This window comes from Mauremys mutica, chromosome 7 (genome assembly GCF_020497125.1).
Source record: "Mauremys mutica isolate MM-2020 ecotype Southern chromosome 7, ASM2049712v1, whole genome shotgun sequence".
Taxonomy (NCBI): domain Eukaryota; kingdom Metazoa; phylum Chordata; order Testudines; family Geoemydidae; genus Mauremys; species Mauremys mutica.
In genome coordinates, this window is record NC_059078.1 from 18,528,457 (window position 1) to 18,554,416 (window position 25,960).

General features: G+C 45.4%; 1 protein-coding gene across 1 annotated transcript in view; it reads right to left on the reverse strand.

Moving 5' to 3' along the window:
* The window catches only part of PLXND1 (plexin D1), a 137,041-nt gene that overhangs the window by 103,017 nt on the left and 8,064 nt on the right, over positions 1-25,960 (reverse strand). The gene's annotated exons all lie outside the window — the stretch shown is intronic.

Below are 25,960 nucleotides of genomic sequence, written 5' to 3' on the forward strand. Positions count from 1 at the left end.
TTACAATTGAGAAAATGGCTGTAATAGTGGCTCCTTCTTACTCATTAGATCTGATCGCTGGGGGCCAAATCCCGACCACTGCACAGGCTCAAGAAAGAGGGCTTTGTGCTACAGGGCTTCATAGGAGCTGAGGGAAGAGAATCCTTCTGCCCATACTGCAGGGCACCAACAGAGTCGCTTGGAGATCACCACTACAGCTTCAGGTCTCCACAAGTGTCTAAGGCCTCTGCATTCCCTACATCCACTTGCCAGAGCCTTATTCCTGAACCTACTATGCAATCCCCTGTGGTAATAATGTAGAGAGAGCCCCATGGTACTCAGGAGAGCAGAGTTTCCTGTCCAGCCTCTGCATGATTAGGATGTCAGTTCCACGTAGGGTGACCAGATGTCCCGATTTTATAGGGACAGTCCCGATTTTTGTGTATTTTTCTTGTATAGGATCCTATTACCCCCCACCCCCTGTCCCGATTTTTCACACTTGTTATCTGGTCACCGTAGTTCCACAGCCTTTGAGACCTCTCACATCCCTCCTGCAGCTCACAGGATTTGTTCCTGAGGGTATGTTTACACTACAATGTAAGCCCAGGGTTAGCAGAACTCAAGTTACCAGACCCAAGGTTTGTTAATTTAGGGCTTGAGCATCTATACTCATTTGTAACTCCAGGTTAGGCATTGTTGAACCCTGGGGTTTGCCACTGTGGAATGTATTGAATCATTCAGACCTGAAGACAGCTGGCAAGCAATTGCAATTCTTTCTCTTTTTCTTTAAAATGAAAGGGTAGCCACGATTGTTTTTAAACAGAGTGACCCAGAATAGCATTTTCATATGAGCAAACTTTGCTGAGATTGAGGGCTGTAAACTCAAGGCCCAATCCTGCTCCTACTGAAGTCAAGGGCAAAGTTTACACTGATTTTAATGGGCTGGATTCTGATACCCCTAACCATGTTTAATAGTACATCACTCCATGAATGGCCCACTGACTTCAATGGGACTATCTGTGGAGTAAGGTGCTGCTCATTGTCAGTACGGGTGTCAGAAGCTGGATCGGGCCCAAGGCTACAGTGGCACAGATAGGCCGCAGGACACTGGAATGACAAAATTAGATCAGAGCAGAGGGAGTGAAGATTTTAATTCTTAAGGGTTCCTGGTGGCCCTACGGCAGCCCAAGGGGATACTAGAGCCCTGGGCAAGGAATTTTCTAGCATCCTCCTTCGTCTGAGTCCAGAGAGAACAAGCAGCTGACAATAGTTAGATTGAAAAATACTTTTACAAAAAATTCACTTCCCTTGCACTCTGACTGCAAAGCTCGTTATCCTCTATGATCTTTATAGATCCTCTTTGTTTTGCTGTCCCATAGGCCAGAGAGACTTGCTGCTTTAAACTGTGTGTGTGGGAAATCCATCCACGTAGTTTAAGAGTCTTACACAACTCAGCTACTTCTCATCAACCCCCACATGCTGCCTAACCACAACGTGGCAAAAAGCCCTGCAAGGAGAGGAATCAGCTTTGGAACTTCTTGGCTCAGGGATACTGAGCGGGGAGGCGGGGGCGGCTGGCAGTGAAGCAGTGCTGAAGGAGCACGCAATGAACTGGAGGACAGGCTGGGTCACAGAGGGATCTGAGACAATCCAGGTCAGAGACTGGGTTCCTTGTCACTGATGGATCCCCATTGCTCTCTATCCCTCTGAATGGCTCCAGGCAATATGACTTTATGGTTAGAATGAGGTTTGGGGACAGGGTGCATGGCCTGGTTAGTGGCAGAGGGAGGGACTGCATAGGCGCCGACTTCCCCTCTTTCACATGGGTGCTCGACCCCCACTCTGCCCCTGGTCCCACCCCCACTCCACCCCTTCCATGAGGCCCTGCCCCGTCACACCTCTTCCCCACCCCCATTCCAACTCCTTCCCCAAAGTCCCCACCCCAACTCCGCCCCCTCCCTGCCAATATTTCAATTCCTCCCCAAATCCCCACCCCGTCTCTTCCCCTGAGCGCGCCATGTTCCCGCTCCTCCCCCCCTCCCAGAGCGTGCTAACAGTGCCGAAGCTGTTTGGTGGCAGCCAGGTGGGAAACACTGGGAGGTAGGCAGAGGAGGTGGGGCAGGATGGGGGAGGGGAGCTTGGCTGCCGGTGGGTGCAGAGCACCCACTAATTTTTCCCCATGGGTGCTCCAGCCCTGGTGCACCCATGGAGTCAGCACCTATGTGGTGAGGCAGGTGGAACTGCTCCAGGGACCCTGGGGAGAACACACAGGAGCTGCTTCATCCTCTCAAAGGGCACAAAGCATGCCCCTGCCTCCTGCGCTGAGAGCACAGGTGTGTACTGTTACAGAAAGGGATGGCCAGGCCACTAGCCATGCTTCTTGCCCCTCAGCCATGTCCTCTCTGGGGCACAGATTGCCTCAGGCTGCCTTGCCTGCCATCCCCAAGCTCAGGTAATCCAAGAACTAGCTGCCCCTTGCAAGCGGAATATTGCCAGACCCAAGCATTCCAAAACCATGAGTCAATCCAGGGGCGGCTCCAGACCCCAGCACGCCAAGCGCATGCTTGGGGCGGCATGCTGCGGGGGGCGCTCTGACGGTCGCCGGGAGGGTGGCAGGCGGCTCCGGTGGACCTCCCGCAGGCGTGCCTCCGGAGGGTCCGCTGGTCCCGCGCGGCTTCGGTGGAGCATCCACAGGCACGCCTGCGGGAGATCCACCGGAGCCGTGGGACCGGCGACCAGCAGAGGGCCTCCTGCGGCATGCTGCCCTGCTTGGGGCAGCGAAATGTCTAGAGCCACCCCTGAGTCAATCTCTAAAAAAATCATGAGACTGACTTAAAAATAATAAATTTGGGTCATTATATTTACCTCCTGGTTCAAAAGCCTTTGTGGATTAATGTTTTTAACTTTTTCTCCACAACCACAATGGGTAGAAACTTTCAATTTTTTAAAAAAAAAGTAGCTATGATTCACCCAACATAGCATGACACCAGGAGCTGGGGCTTTCAGTAAAACCAGAAATAACACAAGAGTTGGCTACACCTCATGGGTTTGCAAAGGATTGGGAAACGACTCCCCTGCACTTTCCCTCTGCCATTGTGCACGTGGACATGAGCAGCCACAATGTAGTCCTTCCTGATGCCCAAAACAATGCTGGGGTGAGGTGGCCAGCACCATACACAGGGTTTGATAATTGGAGAGCGGTGAGTCAGTGACTTGGGTGCACGGCCCGCCACAACTAGCCTAAGGCAGGAGGGAATTCCACCTCTTCATGACACCTTGTGAAACACAGACCTAGGGTGACCAGATGTCCCAATTTTATAGGGACAGTCCCAATTTTTGCGTCTTTTTCTTATATAGGCTCCTATTACTCCCCACCCCCTAACCCGATTTTTCACACTTGCTGTCTGGTCACCTACACGGCCCACACTTCCCCACCCTTGCCTAAAGCTTTGAGTTGGACATCCCTAAAGCAGGAGAGACTTGCCCATGTTACAGCTTTTGCTACAAAACCTCAGCTGCCAGGATTACAAAACTTTTAGCAAGCAAGGGCCCAACACCCAAGTCTAGTATCAGGCCAGCTCCCTCGAGTTCGGAGTCTGGGAATCCCCTCATTATAGCTCCATGCAGAAACCACACTGAACTGTGGTTTCAACTGACAAGGGTGGCATTTTCAATGGAGTTTCACTTCAACCTTTCAGGTCTGGTTGAACCTTACACTAAAAGCAACACTCGAGTGGAATAAAGGTCAAGGGGCTGAATCTGCAATAGGTTAAGACCAGATCTGTGCAAACCAGAGATGGACCAAAACCAAGTTGCCCTTCTCCACAAAGACAAAAATTTGGTGGTTCAGATTAATTGGAAACTAAAACTGGGCCTGATTTTTCCTTGTTTTGCACCTTGTGTCACTGATTACAGCTGTGCAAAGTGAGTGTGGAATGCTCCCATTCTGAGTTGTTAGTGCTTTACACTCAAATAACAATAAGATGAGCAAAGGCAGGGAACAATTGGCTCCATATATGGTTTTGTTTTTGCCTAATTGGAATTTGGCCACCTGGACCCATCTGTAGAGCAAGCCAACACAGCCAAATTCCCCCAGCTTCACTAACGTTGCCCTCAGAGGCTCCTTCTCTGCCACACAGTACCAGTATTTGGAGGCCTGGCAGGGCTTGTACAGATTGCCTGGTTCCTCCAACACATGTCCAAGATGTATGGCCTTTTTCCCTCTGACTCCTGAGTGATTCTCCTTACCATTTCTTCCCTGACAATGTGGATGGATTTGACAGTATTCAAATGTCACAACAGCAACGCTGTTAAAAATTTACCTGGAGACTCCCCCACAGAGGCTTTTATGCAATGCCCTGGCTGCACCTAAAGCCTTTTGAATGAATGGTATGTTTCTACAGCCATTATAATGTCATCTGTGGTGTTATTTCCATTGCTCATCTTGACGCAAGAACCTATTGAAATGCCACCTCTGCCGTTCACTGGTATGTGGCTACATATGACACCCTAACAACAGCAGGAGAGTGCAGATATGTATGGGGGTGACCTCCAGCTGTTACAGTAGCCTAAAAGAAGAAGAAATCAAGGTCCCAATTCTGCAAGGTACTTAAGCACGTGGCTAACTTTAAGCTTGGGAACAGTCCCATTGACTTCAATAGGGTTACTTACACATTTAAAGCTGGACATGTGTTTAACTACCTTACTGAACTGAGGCCTAAATGCAAACAACTCCTTCAGAATAACACCGGGTGGTACTGATTTAAACAGACCAAATGCAGGCGTCTGAAGATGCCTCTCTCTTATTAGCATACTGCTTTGGGCCTAACAAACTGCCTCTCATTCAGTGCTGTCTATCGGGGTCTCAGATCTGAATGGAACTCTATACACACATGAACCTCAATAGCCGCAATATGCTGGGTGAAAGAAAAAAGCAACTTTACAAGTGCATTACACTTTGCTGCTTTGACAGGTTATTACCATTATTTTATTACGAAATCCTTATTGCCAGTGTAAGGAGCTGCTTGTGCCACATAGCAAATGTTGACAATCAGCCTGCTTAGGAACATTCCTGCCTGAAGAGTGTATCTTTACTGTAGATTAGTTCCTTTGGCTTTATTAACAGAAATGGGCCCAAACCAGATCCCTGGGTCTGGTCACTCCCCAACTTTGGAGTTATTCAAATTCCCAATCCCACTTTGCTTCTGGGCCCATCTCTGGATGCTAGCAGCCAAATCCTGAGCCTATCATGCTGAGTAACTAGGCTGTGTGGGCTGGGGTCTCTGTGGAGCTAGGGTTGCCAATTTTGGTTAGATGTATTCCTGGAGGTTTCATCACATGACATAACCTTTAATTAAAGATTAATCTTTAAGTCCTGGAGACTCCAGGACAATCCTGGAGGGTTGACAACCTACGTGGCGCTAGGGAGGGAAGGAATACTCTCTCTAGGGAAGGGAGAGGCAAAAGTGCCCTCTGTGGCAGCTGCCTCAGCCCTGCAGTAACCGCTACAGCTCCTACACCCACTGCTACGCAGCTGGAATCTACAGTCACAGATCTAGCGCTTCCCATGTATAGCTGTGCAGTAGGGTATAGGTAGCACAGCACCCACTAGGCTGGAATGGATTCTCTAGGGACTCGGGAGCAGTCTGTTCTTTGGTCATTCCCAGTGCCAGGTCAGGAATCCCAAGCAGACGTGTCACCTGCACAGTTGGTGTCATCGCTGCCATAATCTTAGGGTATGTCTACACCAGGGGTCTCAAACTCAAATGACCCCGAGGGCCGCATGAGGACTAGTGCTTTGGCCCGAGGGCCGCATCACTGACACGCCCCCTTGCTGCCCCTGGCCCCACCCCCAATCCACCCCTTCCATGAGGCCCCGCCCCTGCCCTGTCTCTTCTCCACCTCCTCCCCTAAGCGCGCGCAGTTTTAATAAATATATACACTCAGTAATGCACCTCACTCAAAGGACAAAACACGCACTTAGATTTACTGCCTAAGGCTCTGGGAGGGAGTTTGGGTGGGGGAGGGGGTCTGGATGCAGGCTCTGTGCTCGATGCAGGCTCCAGGCTGCGGCAGGGGGTGGGGGTGCAGGCTTTGGGACGGAGTTTGGGGATAGGAGGGAGTGCAGGGGTGAGGGCCGTGGGGCTGAGGGCGAGGGGTACATGATGCAGGAGGGGGCTCAGGGCTAGGGAAGAGGGTTGGGCTGTGGGGTGAGGGCTGTGGATGAGGGGTTCATGATGCGCTAGGGAAGACTGTGGATGAGGGGTTCATGATGTGGCAGAGGATTAGGGTGGGGGGGGATGAGGGGTTCATGATGTGGGGGCGCTCAGGGCTGGGGCAGAGGATTAGGGTGCTCATGATGTGGGGGCGCTCAGCTGAGGATTGAGGGCTCTGGCTGGGGCTGAGGATTAGGGTGCAGGGGGATGAGGGGTTCATGATGTGGGGGTGCTCAGGGCTGGGGCTGAGGATTAGGGTGCGGGGGGAATGAGGGCTCTGGCTGGGGCGGAGGGTTTGGGGTTGGAGAGGCTCAGGGTAAGGGAAGCCTGCCTTGCCCGTACTGGCGGAGGGCAGGCACTAGGACCCTGCACCCTAATCCTCAGCCCCAGCCAGAGCCCTCATCCCCCCACACCCTAATCCTCTGCCCCAGCCCTGAGCGCTTCCCTTCCCCCCCAGCCCGGCCCCGGCGGGTCCCGCTTTCCCCCCCCCTTACCCGAGCGCGTCTCCGGCGGTCCCGCTCAGAGCCGCGTAGTGAGGGGGCGGGGCTGGGAGCTCCACGCCGAGCGCAGCGCTCAGCCCAGAGCTCCCAGCCCCGCCCCCTCCCCACGCGGCTCGGCTCGGGGCGGGGCTCAGGCGCTCGGACGGAGACTCGGCGCTCTATGCGCCGAGGCTCCAGGAGAGGGGCGGAGGCGGGAGCCTCCGCTTTTCTCTTGGGGGCCCCTGCGGAGCTCCCCTGGGGAGCTCCGCGGGCCGCAGGGAAGAGCTCCGCGGGCCGCATGCGGCCCGCGGGCCGCATGTTTGAGACCCCTGGTCTACACTGTGATTGCAGCTCGTGTAGACATAATCTTGTTGGCTCGGGTACCAGAGCAGTGAAGCTGCAGCAGTATTAGCTCCCGTGTGGGCTAGCCTGTGAGTAATTATCCACGGTTCGAGTCAAGTCTGTACAGCCCGCTGTTGCTTCACTGCTTCAAGACCCCAGCTAGCTAGATTACAGCTAGCTCAGGTATGTCAGCTCCAGCTTCTACAGTTGCACCTCATGATTGCAGAGCAGACTCTTGCTTAGAGATACTTTTAGCAATTCTATGGCAAAGACCTACAGTCTTGTCTATGCACATGTCACTCACAGGAGAATATTCCCTTCTTGAATAATCCAGGGAAATCTTAATTCGCTGTCCAGACAGAGTAAAAGGCTTGCAAACATTTTCTAGCATTCAACTCCACATTGCTGTTCAAACACAAGTTTATGGCCACAGGGTACAGACTAAATTTTGTCCAAGAAAACCAACATGATACTTGGTTCTCCCTCCCCCACTGGCAGACATCACGGGTACACTAGCTTTGTTGGTCACATCAGACAGGAAGTAACAAAGCCTGATCTGAAAAACTTTTCTGCTGGAGCATGTGCCAAAAAGGGGGCAACATATACTCAGAGTTATGGTGCAGTTTGTGAGCAACCAAGCCGAAGGGATGAAGTGCTGCAAATATGAATGATTTTGCTGAATGTATTTTGCATTTTTACACCATTAGGTTCTGTTAAAAACAATCTCAGCCCAATCTCCTAAAAAGTGTTTATATTTCTCCCTGAAACTAGACAACACAATTCCCTTTAATATGCAGAGAATATGACAAGCCATTCATTTTTCCTATTTAATAGTCCCTTCTATGTTCAGTCAAACTTTTACCAAAATATATCTGATCACATACATGTATTTGTCATAGTGATAGTAATTATCCTTAGATTTTTCATCCTCAAAGCTCTTTACAAATATTAACTACCCAGAGCTCATTACACAGAAGTGTGGTAATCCTCATTTTACAGATGGGTAAACTGAGGCACCGAGCAATTAAGTGATTTGACCAAGGTCCCAAAAGGAGTCAGACACACACCTCTTCAGAGAAGCAGTCCACTAATATCATAGGTATCTCTATTCTTGCAAAGATCACCCACTCCCAATTAGAAGGATTTCAGTCTTTCCTCTTGCACATTGCAGAGCAGAGTGGAAGGTCCTTTCTCTTCTGTGTCTACATCTTTGTAAATCGTAAGTTGCTGAGCTAAGATAGTTGCCAAATGGTTAATGGTAAACAGGATGTGGCCATTCTAATATAGACAGAAGATTATTTGGATTTGCACACATCCTTCCTCCCTAAAACACCTTTCTTCAGATTACATCAGCTCCTCCAAAGGGAAGCCATCAAGGCCAGGAAGTGTTCCCCTCACTTGGATTCTAGGGTGGGGTCATCCCTTCTGTTTTTCAGTCTGTAAAGTGCAGAACCAAGATGTATTTTAGCTTTGTTATGTTATGGTAAACTGGAAGTGTTCAAGTTACATCCTTCTCAGCATGCACTGAAATATCACTTTAGCTACTTGAATCACACTCATGCAAACACTTAAGTCATGAATACAGGGATAAAAGTGATTTTTAGGTACAGCATGGGACAAATTCTACTCTCAGTTATACAAGAGTGACTAGAGGGTAGGGGCCCTGAACACAGAATTTGTTTCAATATCTTCAATATTTTATTTTTTACCTATCATAACAAATCTGTGACCATTTGTATTTCATCACTGTCTCTGCTACGCACCAGGGCCACTCAGAAATTCACAGAAGTAGTATGGATAGAACTTGGATCCTTCAGCTCCAAAATACAGCACTCTGCTACTTGAACTAAAGGAAAATCTCCACTATCAGTTAACAGTATGGGACCTATGATACATGCCCAGCTAAGCAGCTCTGTTTCCATCCAGTTGAGGACAGAGGTACAACACACATACATTCTCTCCAGCAGGGCTTTTATAATAGGTATTTTCACTATTATTCACAAATGGTACAAATTGACTCAAGTCCTAAATAAAGTCTAAGAGGAGGTTTAGTTAGATTAGCTCTTGAGTATGATCTCAAAAAGAAAGATAAAAGATTTAAAATCCTAACTCATCTAAAACTACAAGCTATTATATGTCATAAATTCAGTTCTTCTTTATCTCAGCCTTAAAATCGGCCATGAACTGAAAAATGATTTACCAAAGTTTCCATCACAACTATTTCATACCCAAGAGCTCTGAATGAGAAGCTAGATTGCAGGATGTCAGCTTCGGAAGGAAGTCTGCTGGAAACAGAGGGAGGAAGAGGATTGGTGAGGCAACACTCAGGAAACCCATGAAATGTACTGATTTTTGTTTCCTGTGTTTGTGACCTTAAAAATAGTTCTTGTGCAACTTGAAATGCCGGGGTTTATGAATCAAAACCAGGCTGCATGCTTCTGCTTTAGCAAAGCTTCTTCTTCCTTTGCCTCTGAAAGCATTATAGTGGAACAGTAAGTGGACACAGTGTCTAACTCCCTCATGCATCTTATCAGAGTGGATTAAACTGCTGGCTTCTAACATGCCTGGAGTCCTGGGAAAATGACACAGCTAACATCAGATAATCCGCTCCAACTTGTTGATTTGTGGGACTTACAATCATCTTCAGAGGCTCAATATTTGGCAGTTGCCCCTACACAACCGACATTTTCAGGCCATTAATTCTGTGATAAAAGGGCCCTCACTTTATCTCTGGCCTTTCTTAATGTAAACCATTAGCTTTTATTAACGTTTACGTATAACTCAGGAAGAGCTATGATATGCAGACGGAACATTCCAAATAATTTGGGACTCGTCTAGGGAGAACAGAGGACTATGAATTCAAGCTAAAAAATACACTCCAGGGAAATACTCTTCTTCTAGGAGTTGTAGATACTAAAGCAAAATGGGCAAAATGAGAGATACTTGCGGGCAGAGTCAGCCACATTACAAAAACAAAAAACATAAGCTCTCCTCTGTTTACAGCAAAGCCAGACCCAGCCACAAAGTTCTTCCCAGGAGCAGTCTATTCATTATGGAGGGCTCTCAGTAAGGCTAGCATTTTTTACACACAATCAAGTGTTTATCTGCTGGAGTGTTGCAACCTGAGCTGTCAGAAATCAGGCTTTTAGGACGCCTGGATGAAAATGTAATCCTCAGAAGAGGACTCTACTGCTCAGGGGTGCGTCTACACTACAAGCGCTACGATGGCACAGCTGTAGCGCTGTAGTGCAGACACTTGCGACCTTGATGGAAGAAGGTTTTCCGTTGCTGTAGTAAACCCACCCCCTGGAGAGGCTGTAGCTAGGTCAAAGGAAAATTCTTCCGTCAACCTAGCGGTGACTACACAGGGGGTTAGGTCACCTTAACTACATCTTTCAGTGGGACGAATTTTTCACAGCCTTAGTGAAGGGTTTACCTAAGTTTTATGTGTAGGCTATGGCAACCTAACCAGCCACTCTGATTGTAGTGCTGCAGCACAAGGAAGCATTATCAGAAAGCTGGTGTAACATCCCACCAGTTTTGGTCTGAAGACAAGTCACCATGCCCTCTCAACCATTTGATGCATTTATGACGTTGATTCCAGCTCAGGCTGAAAACCGCTGATAAAAAACTGAATTTCTCCAAGAATCGGTGAACAGAAAATAACCAACCCCCACCCTTTCACAAGAACAACAAATTTCCTCTAAAAGGATGTTAAATGGAACTTGCGCCCAGTTCACACTATTTACTAAGAATATGTCTACACTTTGAGCTGGGGCTGTGATTCCCAGCTCCAGGAGACAGACTATACTACCTCTCATCAAGCTAGCATGATTAAAATAGCCCAGCAGCGCTAGCAGCGGGAGGGGCTAGCTGCCTTAGAACTCACCTAGCATCTCGAACAGGTATGTATTATGGGCAGCTAGCCTTCTTGCCGCTGCAGCTATGCTCTATTTTTAGTGCGCTAGTTCAATGAGAGCTCGCATGAGTACATCTCCTCGAGCTGGGAATTACACCCCAGCTGAAAGTGTAGACAAATGCTTGAATTGTAAGCTCCTTGGGCCTGGGACTGTCTTTCTGTGTGTATGTTCGTACAGCACCTAGCACAGTTTGGTGCTGGATTATGATTGGGGTCCCTAGGTACTCCCATAATACAAATAATCAATCAATAATAAATAACTGTCCACTGTCAATTCCAGCTGGATCACTTCCTCCACATGGGTCACTTTTCAATCATCATAGTCTTTTTTGTGTGTGTGTGAGGGGGTGTCTGCACGCCTACCAGTGAGCCAGATCCTTGGCTGGTGTAAAAAAATCAGCATAATTCCATTGATGTCAATGGAGTTATGCCAATTTACACCAACTGAGATCTGAACCAACATTGCAACTCAGTGTCCAAATAATAAATGAGACTGCCTATGAGAAGCTGTTAGGATCATTTTAATAAACATTTGTGTTTATTTCATGCCTTTTGAAACAACTGATCTCGGCTCAAGTCTATGCAGTTACCGTTCAGAGAAACATGAAACAATGCTTCTAGGATGCAAGTTTTAATACTGAAAGAGCTGTAGGGGATAGGTCAGTAGCTCTAGGGAAGCAGGAGGGAATGTAAATGAAACCGCATGAAATCTCAATTGCTGATTTCTACCCTGGTTAAAACCATTCTGCTAAGTACTGTAGATCCTTCTGCTATAAATCCCCAAGGAAAAGACCCTTGCCAATACTCATTCTTCCCAATAAAGGGAACTGCCCTCAATTTTTATCATCTCATAGTTGTTCCAGATGGAGAACAAGGGGTTAATTCTAGTTAAACATTGATCCAAAAAAATGCCATAACATCCAATTAATGAATGGTCTAAAGCCACATTTGCTAAATTGCTGCAAAGCCGACTGCTGGAAAGTTGGCAGATTGAAAGACAGGTGGTTTAAAACCTTAAAAAAAAAATACCCACAGTTGGATCCAGAGAAAGATTTTGGGAGTAGTCACTCCGTGCTTCATATCCGTAATTGGCTTGTTTTAAACAGTTTTGTCTCCAGCACTTACATCTTAATAGATTTAGGTCTGACTCTGATCTCAGGAATCTTAATGGACTTTTTAGGTCTGATTCTAATCTCCTATACACAGGTTTTACACTAGTGTGTAACTCTACTGTCTTCAGCAGAGTGACTCCTGTTTAATACAGATGACGGTGAAGTCAGAATTGGGCCCATAACCTCCAGCATTTTGTTTCACAATGGCTTATGATGTGGCGTTTTGAACACATAAATCCAAAGCATCAAATACTGCCACATCTTTTTTAGACTGATGGGATTTATCTTTTTGTGCCAGCTGTGCTTGTGCTAAAATGAATGGCCCACCTGCTTGGGAGTGTCCGGCACACAGCTTGGCTAAGACTTGAGAAGGGAGCAGAGGTGAAATTAGACTACTTTTTTTCTGCCCCACCAGTCCCAGAGGCAGCTGGGGGCTAAACCAATAAACTCATGCTGGCTGGTAATGACCCTGAATGTTGGGGGGTTGGTAGCATAAAGCCAGCTGTGCCCGCTTTAACCCCTGGGATTCCACTATGGAAAGAGAATCAACCCCTGCTTGGCTGCGTAAGCCAGAGTTTTGGCCATTTCTGCACAACTGGAGCAGTGCAAAGAGGACAGAACAGGACCAAGGAATGGAACAATGACCAGCTTTGCCAGGAACATCACTGGGTCTGTGAGTTTTTTCAGTGAAATTCTAGACATTTTTAATACAGAAAACACCAGTGTCCTCAGCTGGCCACCTCTGTATGTAAAACAAACAGGGTCCCCCCCCCCCTTCGAATAAAACCTGGACTCAGCAGGACTCCCTACTGAGAAGCAAGAGTGCCACAGTCACTCATTTAAATTGGGAGTTTCCAGACCCAAGTCAGGAGAGCTAATGGCTCACTGAATGGATGTAATTGCTCATGAAAAATCATTAACAGATTTCCTCTGTCAGACCCTGATGACTCATCATTTTGTTTACAAATGAGCATTCACTGTACCAAAGCCAGTGGCATCAAGCAGAATAGAAGCATCAGTTGAAAGGGAAGAATAACCACTACATCAGTTCACCAACTCTTTCCATCTGCCGTAACGGACTCATGTAATCCTGATGCTGAAAACGGACCCTTCAGTTTCCATAGAGCTTCTCAAGCTTAGGATTTCTTTCTTTCTCTTCTCTTCAGTTTTCTTTTTCTTGAGAGCTTCTTCTCCACTGATAAACCCTTCTTTCCCTCTTTTGACTCACATTCATTTTAGGTCAAACCCTGAAGTTCTTTCTTAATGGTTTTGATGGGAGGTTGCCTGACTAAAACTGAGGGAGGATTTCAGGATATGGACCTTAGATTTAAGTAAGCCGAGCAAACAGAGAGCAAAGCTTAGAGTGAGCAGCAGCAATCGCAGTTAGGTATTTTGTAGAGAGATGCAAAACATTCTAGAGTTGAATAAGTCACCAGCAATCATTTTTTCCAATCAAAGTATTTTAGTAGTGAATGATGACTCTTTGGACAATAAAAGAGGCAAGATTGCAGAAGGCCTTTTGTGATCAGCTCTGGGATACCCACATCTAGTCGGTAGTTTTGCCATTTATAGACTTTCGGTATTTGCTGACAAAAGAAACAATGCTTAAGAACTGTTTGTTTGAAGAATAATTAATAAAGTTGCCAAAACTAATAGGCTGTCTTTATTGCTCAGCACTCATAGCAAACTATGAGGGTTTCCCAAAAGTAATCAGGGAATGCACTGGGTGAAAATGACATCTAAATTACCTCACCAGGTGAGGAAAGGTGGTCCACTGGTTAGGCTGGGATTCAGGAGACCTGGGTTCAATTCCCTATTCTACCACACACTTTCTTTGTGACTCTGGGCAAGTCACTTAGCCTCTCTGTGCCTCTATTTACCATTCATAAAATGGGGATAATGGCACTCCCTTACCTCACAAGGGTGTTATAACGATAAAGACTGGGAGGTGCTCGGACACTATGGCAATGGAGGCCAGATACATACCTTAGACAAATTGCCATGCATTGAACTAGGATTCAGGGCCAGAACCTGCACTCATGACCAGAGCCCATCCACTCCCCTAAACCAACAAGATATCCTGGAAGCAAGATTTCTAAGTAGAGGAAAAATCAAGGGCAATCTCTAAATATCTCTCATAGCCAATTTCACACCAGATTAAGCAGCTGCAACTTTGTTGACTTCAGTAACAGCTGCATCCACCCTTAGGGTATGTCTACACAGCAAAGAAAAATGCCTGGCTGGCCCATGCCAGCAGACTTGGGCTGCAGAGCTGTTTCACTGCTGTGTAAATTTCTGGGCTTGGGCTGGAGCCTGGGCTCTGAGACCCTGCGGGGCAGGAGGGTCCCAGCACGGGCTCCAACCCAAGCCCAGAAGTGTACCCAGCAATGAAACAGCCCCACCACCCCAGCTCTGCAAGCCTGAGTTGGGAGTTTTTCTTTGCTGTGTAGACAGACATACCCTAAGTGTCTGAATTTGGCACTCAGACTAACACTGGAGAACCAGGAGAATGCTCAATCCCATGAGGCCAAAAGTTTTCAGTGAGTAGAGACCTCTAGATACTGTCTATTGACTGTTCTAAAACAGGGAATGATTTTGTCTCCTACTGTCCAAAATACTGATTTCATCTAGGAGGGAACCCAAAGCTGGGACAGAAAATGTCCGTAATCTCTTCGGTGGCACAGTGGAAAATGGCAGATCCCATCAAGTCTTATTCAAGATGTTATAGTACATGAGTTGAACTGGAGAGTGCAGTGAGACAATGGAAACAAGTGCAACGATTATATGAAAACCACCCAAAATGTCCAATAGCTGGCGCAGTAGGGTTAGGGCACAGGAATCACCCAAACTGCAATAGCTTAAATGAATAAAGTACCAAGGTTGCAGAAATCCACCAACCAGGAGGCCTTTCTATTAAAGGTGTTTTGTATTTAAAACATAAAGGCATGTGGAGGCCTATTGATGCCTGAGAAGGAAGAAAGAACAAAGCCTTTCACACCACCAACCTTACATTATTTCTCTAATGCAAAACAGTCTCCTCCACCATCTTTTCTCATGGGAATTGGTTAGAATCCCAACTACCCATCAATCGCACAAGTCTCAAACACTTTATAGGTGACTCTAGAGTTATCTTAACAGGGATGCACGCTAACCCAGATACTTCCACCAGTTCTGGAGGATTTTAGCAAAGCAGATGCTCTTAAAGTCAAGGGGAGTCATGTGGTTAAAACCCAACAACAAGCTCTGACCGTGTAGGTGCCTGAATTTCTAAAGACAGTGTTCAAAGTAGGCCTGAGTATGGCGCTAGCACAGAAGCTCTGTGTTAGCACATGACCACCATTTATCTGAATTTCTGTTTCTTTAAAAGAAAGGTCTTTCATTATTTCCCTTGAAGGAGAAAAAACATGATCCAAAGACTAAACGTAAAGAGAGGTGAATGTTAATTTGAGAGTCTTATGGGACCTGTTCTGCACAGCTCTCTCCCCGCGTTACCATGAAACTCATATGCCCCCCTACTCCCCCACTCAAACCTGGACTGTAACTGCAACATTACACGAGTTCCCCCCTCTCTGAATACTGCTAAGGTCCAAGGGTGTTGTCAGGGCAGGTGTTTTATGTTGCAAAGGAGCTGGGGGAATGGACGTCATCTATATGTAATGAAGTAGTGAAGTTATTAATGCTGGAAAAATTTCTAAAAATGCCTGCCCTTTACAGAAACTCCACATCCTTCATGCTGCTAGGAAGAGTGGTCAAGCTTATTATGTTAGTCTTCATCCTGTGTTAAATTTAATACGTCTAGATTATACAATCAAATCCCTGAAGAATGGGCAAGATGAAGGACTAAAGAATAACAGGCTCCAAAGGGACCATCCTAGCCAAAATAGTGTATATTTAAGCAATGAGATCCTGTATGTCCTTTAAAAATCACCCCTCTTGGAAATGCTGTTCTTCTGCCTGTGTTCTCCTGGGAGCAGAGAATATATCAGTCCAAGAGTGCCTCATTCCAAGGGTATTCACACTAGTTTTGAAAGCTATACTAAAATGTCCTTCTTGAAATTGTTTGGAATAAGACGTCTGATCTGTTCAGACTATATTTTGTTAGCTGCTATTTCCTCAGGAGAGTCCCCCTTGCGCCACTCAAGCTGTGTTTCTCATTTATGTTTAGCTTTGGCTTTGGCAACAGATTTCAAAATATTCTAACTACTTCCCAGAGGCAGGAATTGTGGATTGACAATAAATTTGGCTCCTCAATCTTCAGAGGTTATTTTCTTAATACACTACTACTAATACTTAGCACTTCACATCTTCAAAGTGCTTTGGAAGCATTTCAGTGTGGGTCTGCTCTGAAAAATGGCCATTAACAAATAGCACCTTCTTACTTAACAGAGCCATTCTTTGCACATGCTTAGTCAAATCTGCTTAGTCTAGTAACAAAGAGACATTTTACTTATCAGCCCTGTAGAACAACAAAGTTATGGAGAACGAGCAGCATTCTAGTCCTTTTTCTTTATTGAATTCCAATAGGTCCCCCGGTGCAAACCAATTGAAGACAACTGTACTGCACAGTAAGGTGCCACAAGTACTCCTGTTCTTTTTGCGGATACAGACTAACACGGCTGCTACTCTGAAAACTGAGGACATAGTTAGCTGTGCAGAACTTTTACTACGGGTGTTGATGTCCAAGAAGGAAACCACTCAGCTTTACTTTCAGATCCCAGGGGAGTTTTCAGGTCTGATAGGGGAAAAAATTCATAGATTCATAGACTTAAGGTCAGAAGGGACCATTATGGTCATCTAGTCTGACCTCCTGCACAACGCAGGCCACAGAATCTCACCCACCCACTCCTGTAACAAACTCCTAACCTATGTCTGAGTTACTGAAGTCCTCAAATAGTGGTTTAAAGACCTCAAGGTGCAGAGAATTCTCCAGGAAGTGACCCATGCCCCATGCTGCAGAGGAAGGTGAAAAACCTCCAGGGCCTCTGCCAATCTTCCCTGGAGGAAAATTCCTTCCCGACCCCAAATATGGCGATCAGTTAAACCCTGAGCATGTGGGCAAGACTCACTAGCCAGCATCCAGGAAAGAATTCTCTGTAGCAACTCAGATCCCACCCCATCTAACATCCCATCACAGACCATTGGGCCTATTTACCTGCTAATAATCAAAGATCAATTAATTGCCAAAATTAGGCTATCCCATCATACCATCCCCTCCATAAATTTATCAAGCTTAGTCTTGAAGCCAGATATGTCTTTTGCCCCCACTACTCCACTCGGAAGGCTGTTCCAGAACTTCATTCCTCTAATGGTTAGAAACCTTCGTCTAATTTAAGTCTAAACTTCCTAGTGTCCAGTTTATATCCATTTGTTCTTGTGTCCACATTGGCACTAAGCTTAAATAATTCCTCTCCCTCCCTGATATTTATCCCTCTGATATATTTATAACGAGCAATCATATCTCCCCTCAGCCTTCTTTTGGTTAGGCTAAACAAGCCAAGCTCTTTCAGTCTCCTTTCATAAGACAGGTTTTGCATTCCTCGGATCATCCTAGTAGCCCTTCTCAGTTTGAATTGATCCTTCTTAAACATGGGAGACCAGAATTGCACACAGTATTCCATATGAGGTCTCACCAGTGCCTTGTATAACAGCACTAACACCTCCTTAACTTTACTGGAAATACCTTGCCTAATGCATCCTAAAATCGCATTAGCTTTTTTAACGGCCATATCACATTGGCAGCTCATAGTCATCCTGTGATCAACCAATACTCCAAGGTCCTTCTCCTCCTCTGTTACTTCCAACTGATGTGTCCCCAATTTATAACCAAAATTCTTGTTATTAATCCCTAAATGCATGACCTTGCACTTTTCCCAAAACCCAAAACCGATCCCTGAGGAACTCCACTAGTAACCTCCTTCCAGCCTGACAGTTCACCTTTCAGTATGACCCGTTGTAGTCTCCCCTTTAACCAGTTCCTTATCCACTTCTCAATTTTCATATCGATCCCCATCTTTTCCAATTTAACTAATAATTCCCCATGTGGAACCGTATCAAATGCCTTACTGAAATCGAGGTAAATTAGATCCACTGCATTTCCTTTGTCTAAAAAATCTGTTACCTTCTCAAAGAAGGAGATCAGGTTGGTTTGGCACAATCTACCTTTTGTAAAACCACGTTGTATTTTGTCCCAATTACCATTGACCTCAATGTCCTTAACTACTTTCTCCTTCAAAATTTTTTCCAAGACCTTGCATACTACAGATGTTAAACTAACAGGCCTATAGTTATGCAGATCACTTTTTTCCCCTTTTTTAAAAACTGGAACTATGTTAGCAATTCTCCAGTCGTATGGTACAACCCCTGAGTTTACTGATTCATTAAAAATTCTTGCTAATGGGCTTGCAATTTCATGTGCCAGTTCCTTTAATATTCTTGGATGAAGATTATCTGGGCCCTCCGATTTCGTCCCATTAATCTGTTCGAGTTTAGCTTCTACCTCGGATGTGGTAATATCTACCTCCATATCCTCATTCCCATTTGTCATCCTACCATTATCCCTAAGCTCCTCATTAGCCTCATTAAAGACTGAGGCAAAGTATTTGTTTAGATATTGGGCCATGCCTAAATTATCCTTAACCTCCACTCCATCCTCAGTGTTTAGTGGTCCCACTTCTTCTTTCTTTGTTTTCTTCTTATTTATATGGCTATAGAACCTTTTACTATTAGTTTTAATTCCCTTTGCAAGGTCCAACTCTACATGGCTTTTGGCCTTTCTCACTTTATCCCTACAATTCTTTTACTTGCTAACTGAGTCACAGAGTTTAAGGTCAGAAGAGACCACCAGAAAATCTAGCCTGACCTCCTGTATATAGGTCACAAACAGCACCCCACACCCACACACTAAACCCAACAGCCAAAATTCAACCAAAGTATTACAGCCGACAGGAGACTAGACTGCTACTGGCAGAGAATAGGAGGGACCAAGGTGTACTAGTGCCCAACTGAGGCCCCCACAATGGCAGGGAAATGATTAAGTGTGATATATCCAGATAATCCTGGCAAGCGAACCACACTCACATGCTACAGAGAAAGGCAACTCCCATACCAAGGTCATAACTAATCCAACCTGGGGGGAAATTCCTTCCCAACCCAACATATGACAATCAGTTAGACCCTGACTATGTGAGCAAGAACCAGCCAAGCATCTGAGACAGAAACTACTCAGTGCCACCTCAGAGCTCTAGTCCTCCCTCTCCAACATCCCATCTTTAGCCATGGCCATCCCACAACAACAAAAAACAGAATACACTGGGGGAGGGCCACTCTCTTCCTGATCTCTGCAGGTGGCTGGCTGAAACTTTGAAGCATGCGCTTTTAGGAACATAAGACACAAACTGGAAGTAAGCCCTATTGAGCTCTGTCCCAGATCATCACAAGTTACCCCATCATACAGTTGCGCACACACTTGGTATGTAAATCACTGAGACAAGAAACATGAAATCCGATTATGCCTCTTTTATAAAGTCACTTGGTAGAGTATAACTGAAAGCGCTCAAAAGGTCAAACCCTGCACTTTAAAGGCCAAACCCTACTTAACTTACTTTGGGGAAACTCCCATTGACTCGGTCCTAACACCTCTATCTTAACACACCTCTAAGGTAGGTGATATTAGCCCCATGTTAAATATTGAGAAAACTCAGACCGAGAGATTAAATGGCTTAACTAGGGCCACAGTGAATAAGAAAAGCCACCAGGATTAGAACTCAAGAATACATAGCTCCCAGGCCTGCCCTCAATCCACTACATTACTCTTCCTTTTCCTCTTACAGAAGGCATCTGTACAAGACAAATGACATTCTCCAGACTCTCAGGAGTAACAAGGCTGATTAGCTCTGTAGTTATATAAATCCAAATCAAGGAAAAATCACTGACCTCACTGGATTCAGCAGTTGGAGATCTATTTTACCAAGTCATGATGATGTAAAGTGCTTTTTTTCTCTACTTTCTCAGTACACATTTTGCCCTGCCGTCTCTAAGTTTTGTGGAAACAGATGTTTCCAAGAGTGTCTGGAAAGATCTAGTAAATATATTAAAATCCACTGGGTGTTGTAGTGGTACCAAACCACAATTAAAATAAAAACAAATTAGCATCATGAGCTGCATAGGAGGTAACGTTAACTTTCAGATTCTCCCCAAAACTTTCAAACTTAACAGCAATGAGAGTTTTAACAGAGAGCAATTATTTCAGTGCAGATCTAGTTAACATACTGCATAAGAGTGACTTGCTGTAGTTCAGAAACTCGAGAAGGGACTATATCTAGTAGCAAACATGGCCCAACTTTCCCTCCCTTTCATTTGTTGCAACCCAGTGGGAAGAACTTGATTCAAACCACAGGAAAAAAATAATTATTTTAAAAAAAGTTGTCTACATCAGTTGTTCTTTAAATGGGGATGCTTCTCCCAGTTAGCTGGGATCTAACCAAAAGCTACCGCCCATTTAACCTCTGACACCTGTTTGCGAAAACATTATCTAGATTAGGGGCAGGCAAACTACGGCCCATGGGCCGCATCCAGCCTGTTGGACCTTTTAATCTGGCCCTCGAGCTCCCACCGAGGAGCAAGGTTGGGAGCTTTCCCCGCTCCGGTGCTCCAACTGGGGAGTGGGGTCAGGGGCATGCCTTGCTTTGCTCCGCGCATGCAGCAGCTCCGCACAACTCCTGGAAGCAGGAGTAGCCAGGGGGCTCCTCACACTGCCCCCGCCCCAAGCGCCAGCTCTGCAGCTCCCATTGGCCAGGAACTGTGGCCAATGGGAGCTGCAGGGGCAGTGCCTGAGGATGGGGCAGCGCAGCCCCACCTCTGGTGGGGGGACAGGCCGCTGTTTCCAAGAGCCGCTTCATATGAATTGGAACTAGAATTGGAGAAGAGGCCTGTTTTGGTTACAACCCAGAAACAAAACTGCCTAATGCTGGGATTGGACACACCCAAACACACACCTTCTTGTTATTCAAGGGAATCATAGAATATCAAGGCTGGAAGGGACCTCAGAAGGCCATCTAGTCTAACCCCTGCTCAAAGCAAGACCATCCCCAGACAGGTTTTTGCCCCAGATCCCTAAATGACTCCCTCAAGGATTGAACTCACAACCCTAGGTTTAGCAGTTTAATGCTCAAACCACTGAGCTATCCCTCCTACCCAATAGAACCAAAACAGGCTTATTCTCCAGTTCTAGTTCCAATTCATATGCCTCTGAAATCTTGTAAGAATAGCTATTCTTGAGCAATTCTGGCCCAAGATGTTGGCAGTTTCGATCGAACAACTGGACTCATAGTGCATGATTTCCACCATTCAAGAATAACTGTTCTGCACTTTGGCCCACGCTGCCATAACAATAGCTGGTGAGATTTTGGTGGCATGTAATTCAAGACTTGCTAGGGCTTAAATCTGAACCTGGATTTGTAGCCTAAATCTGATCTGATCATGCTTCCTTGGCCCACCTCTAAAATACAGTACCCTTTCAGCTCATGGAGAGTCTTGATGTGTTTATCAGTGCACGGGCTAAGTTTCTGGAAGTATATTAAGTAGCTATTGGAATAACATGTGTGACTAATAATAAATCACATGGACCCTATAATCCCCTTCACTGTGTAGTGCACAGAGCAACAATACTGGAAAAGAGGCCTGGATATAGAAAAGATGTAAGAATGTGCAGACTATTCCCCATTTGCTCCATAACCCTGTCCTTGTTCCCTAGAGAAGCTCTGTTCGCCTAACGCACCCCACTGAAAAACAAGGAGGCAGAGACCCAGGGGAGGGCTCAGGGAATGGCTGTTTTGTGGAGCATGTTCCCCCCTCTCTGTGACCCAATATCCATGTAAGAGAGAGGAAGGTTAATAGCCCTTCCACACTCTGTAACAGTGATCAGATGGGCCAAAGAGCACAGCCAAAGCATAGGGCCCAGTGACAGCACTGCCACTAATACCATTGCTCAGAGTGGGGCTAAGAGGAGAATGGGGGAGAGGCCCTCTGTGCAGCTCACCAGGTATCAGTGGCGTTTGGCACAAGTTTTCATGGGTATCCCTGTTTTCCATCTTTATCCCTTGCCACAGCCCCAGTCCCTGTTGCACTGCTGAAAACTCCATGATCCAGAGTGGGTTATTCTCAAACACCAGATCTGCAGCAGCCATGGGGAGGTTGTTTTGATTTTTTTTTAACATGTGAGAGGAGCACAGGGGCCATGATAGACATCCTGGGCCAGCCTCATGCCTCGTGCATCTCCATTAAGTTCAATGGAGATCCAGCAGGTGTGAATTTGCCACACTACATCTGTAAAGCTTAGGGGACTATGTCTGTGTGTAATTAAAAAAAAAACAGGAGTACTTGTGGCACCTTAAAGACTAACAAATTTATTTTAGCATGAGCTTTCGTGAGCTAAAGAAAACTGAAACCTGTGTGTAATTACTTACTCTATTTCCCCTTCTCCTGAAAAACAGTACATTATAAAAATGTTGGGGGGCAGGAAAGAAAGCTGGAAATGGCAGCTTCATTCCTGTTCAAACCACTCACGACTGTCATTGAACTTCTGGCCATTGCTGGCCCACTGTGTTTCAAGAAAAGGTGGCCTGATTATTCACAGCTCCTACAGTGCTCTGTGCCTCTGGGCTCCATTGTAGACAGAGATTTGCGTGAGAAATGATCGCATATTCCCCCAACTGAGCATTATTAAGGACAGAACAAGAGTAATGAGGCACGATTATCAGGAACAGCACTATCAGCCTTTCTGATCGGCTTGTCACATCTAAAACAGCCTCATCTAGATTCAGCCTGAGATCAGCCTCTTCTAAAGCAGGCGCTCCAGAGATTCTGCTCAACCTCACCCTGTCAGAATGGGGGCTGCCAGCAGAACTGTTATACAGCTGCTGGATATTAATACTGTTCTTTCTGCTGAAAAATGTCAATAAATTCTAGGGCCTCCCTTAGTGAGGGATTTCAGCCAGTCTTCTGCCTCCTCCACTTGCTCTAAGCTGTTACTTCCCAACTTGTAATGAAAACAGGGAGCTGCAATCATTACTCTACCAACCTAGAAACGGGGGAGGGGGGAAGCAAAGCAGATGACACTTGCAAATTAGCAACTCTACTGCTAACTTCATGGCTAACTTCCCCTCCTGACACTTTGCTCGTGCATCCTGGATTTGATTGCTATACAGGCGTTGTCTAGTGGTAGAACAAATGACTGAGCGGTAAGGACTCTTGGGTTCTATTCCTGACTCTGCCACTCACTCACTTTGTGACAATGGGCTGGTCACTTTGCCTTTCAGAGCCTCAGATTCCCCACCTGTAAAATGAGGGTATTAATTCTTACCCACTCAGGTGGGTGCTGTGAGACTTAATTTGTGAATGTTTGTTAACTGCACCTTGACTTATGGGTGGACAGAGCTACAGAAATGCAACGTTAATTACTGTTCTTCCACTCCCTTCTACAAAAACCATTTCAAAGACCCATAGGGAATAAAGTATACAGGCATTAGCCATGTGCTCTTTTCTGTTGAACATTTTCTTTTCTCATTGTCAAGAACTTTTACTATTGTTTGATACTATCCTTAATGCAATAACTGCATGCACAAATGACATGTCGGACTGCTCATTTGTGCACACAATTAGTGCAGCTGTGCATGCAACTGCAATAACTGTGAGCAAATTATCCATGTGTGCCATTCTAAAGGTCTGAGCCATTACTTGTAGCCACATGCTATCAATAATATTGACTATACTATTACCTGGGAGCATGTAGCAGTAGGTAAGTGTGATGGGTCCCAGGTATTTTTAATTAACTGTTTTCATGCCTCTCTTGTGCTTGCTTGTTCAATGTTGGCATTAAATTACCTTAGCCAAGGCTTTATGCTTTAATGTCTCTGATAACCCTTTCCAACAAGCTATTGGGCCAGAACAGCATAGGTATTTAGCCACCTAAAGACCTGGACTGATGCCTAGTAGGATTTTAAAAAGTCCCTAAGAGAGCTGGAAGTGGATTAACCTAATCCACAAAAAGGCACTCTTAATGCAGAATAAGAGTGTCCGCATGGGGAGTTAGTGCAGAATAGCTTTAAATTTAAACCCTAGCTATTTTGTGCTAACTACCCTGTGAATCCACCATGTTGACAAGCTCTTAATCAGGCAAAATTTCTGGTTTTGGCGTGAAGCCAGGTGAACCTCACTGACTTGGACTGAATTTCCCATTGCAATCTGGGGTTCATTTGGACTTGAAACTTAAAGCAGGCATGGGCACAAGAGGCATACTCGGGCGGTTTGAGACCAGCTGGTAAGAACCCAAGCAACATGAACCCCTTTTAGATAAGATCAGTGAATTTCACATAGCTTTTTTACAGGTTTTTCATCATTGCATATGTCTTGAAATTGCATAGATGTGTTTCACTCTAACTGCCTATTGTTTAGTAGAGATGGGTCCAGGACATTGCATTCAGATCTGGATTCAAGTCTGAACTTCTCCAAAGAACAATGCAGGTTGGAGCCAGGGCTTTGATGTGGACAGCTAAGTCCTGATCTTACAATCAGATCTACACAAGCACAGAGCTCCACTGACTTTTATTTTCTCTGTAAAACAATATTCATAATCAAAGTAAGAAAAAAAGATGAATGTGATATGACATCCTGCAGTTTTGGAACATTGCTGTATTTTGCAGCTTCAGACAGTGCTAGCAACCTCCAAAAGCATCAGATTATATAAAACTAAAATGTATTACAGGAACTTTTGCTTTATTTTTAATGTATAAATTAAGTGTAAATTTGCAGTTTCCTTTTTGTGGCTAGTCCTCTGGATTTGTTTGAATAGATGTAAGGTTAGAGGAGATTTATTTTCATGTTTGGAGTTTCTGAATTAGTATAAACTAGTACTTTAAAGTAACAAACCTCCTTTAAAACCCAGTCCTACTGAGACGCTACAGTATGTTTGGTCAGTAAGTAGATGCTTTGTCATACTCCCATGTGGATACAAGTTTTAGATTTGGAACATTTTCTTACTGGTTTTAGACAACATTTCCAAACCCACATATACACATAGTGAAATGGTTTATACAATTCACCCAAGCAGTACATTTTATTTAACAACTCATTATCATAAAACTCATTGATGGCTATCTGATCATTAAACCACAAACTATACTGTTCAGCTAACATGCAGAGTCTGACATAAAGCCACAAGAGCCAGAAAATTCAGAGTTAATGCTGAAACTCCATTATTATCACATGCCACTATGCCTAAGTATTTCAGCATGTAAAATACAGTAAATCAGAAATCCCTGGAGGTCCCCACAACAGAACTGGGTTTAGATTGGTGTTTCAATCTCCATTCCCCTGTTCTGTATGTGCATTAGATATTAAATTTTATTTTAACAGTTATTTCTCCTCATGGTTTAGGGACAGATCCTTAGTGATGACTGCAGCATGCAGAATACAAATGGGTGCACAAAGATGGCTTAATGTTCACATTTGCACTCCCCTGATCCTGCTACTGCTGTGAGGAGGACTGAATTAGACCAGCCTCCAGGCTGCTCTATTTCCTCTTGCTGCAAACAGCCCCCAGGGGCTTGAACGGTGGCATTACAACACTTTTTATAGTGGGGGTGCTGAGAGCCATTGAACCAAACTGTAAACCCTGTATATGATGGAAACCACTTCAATTCAGGGGGTGCTGCCAGACCTCCCACTACTCCTCCTTCCAGCCCCTTGGGCTTGAAACAAAACCAGGAATGAATGTGGGACCCAGGTATCCCAGCCATACCTCCTTTCCCCTGCTATGACAGGATCACAGATAGAGAGTGACATAAGAGCCCATACATTGGCTGTACACTTCTGGATGATTCCCCTTATACTAGGGCAGCAGTTCTCAAACTGGGGGTT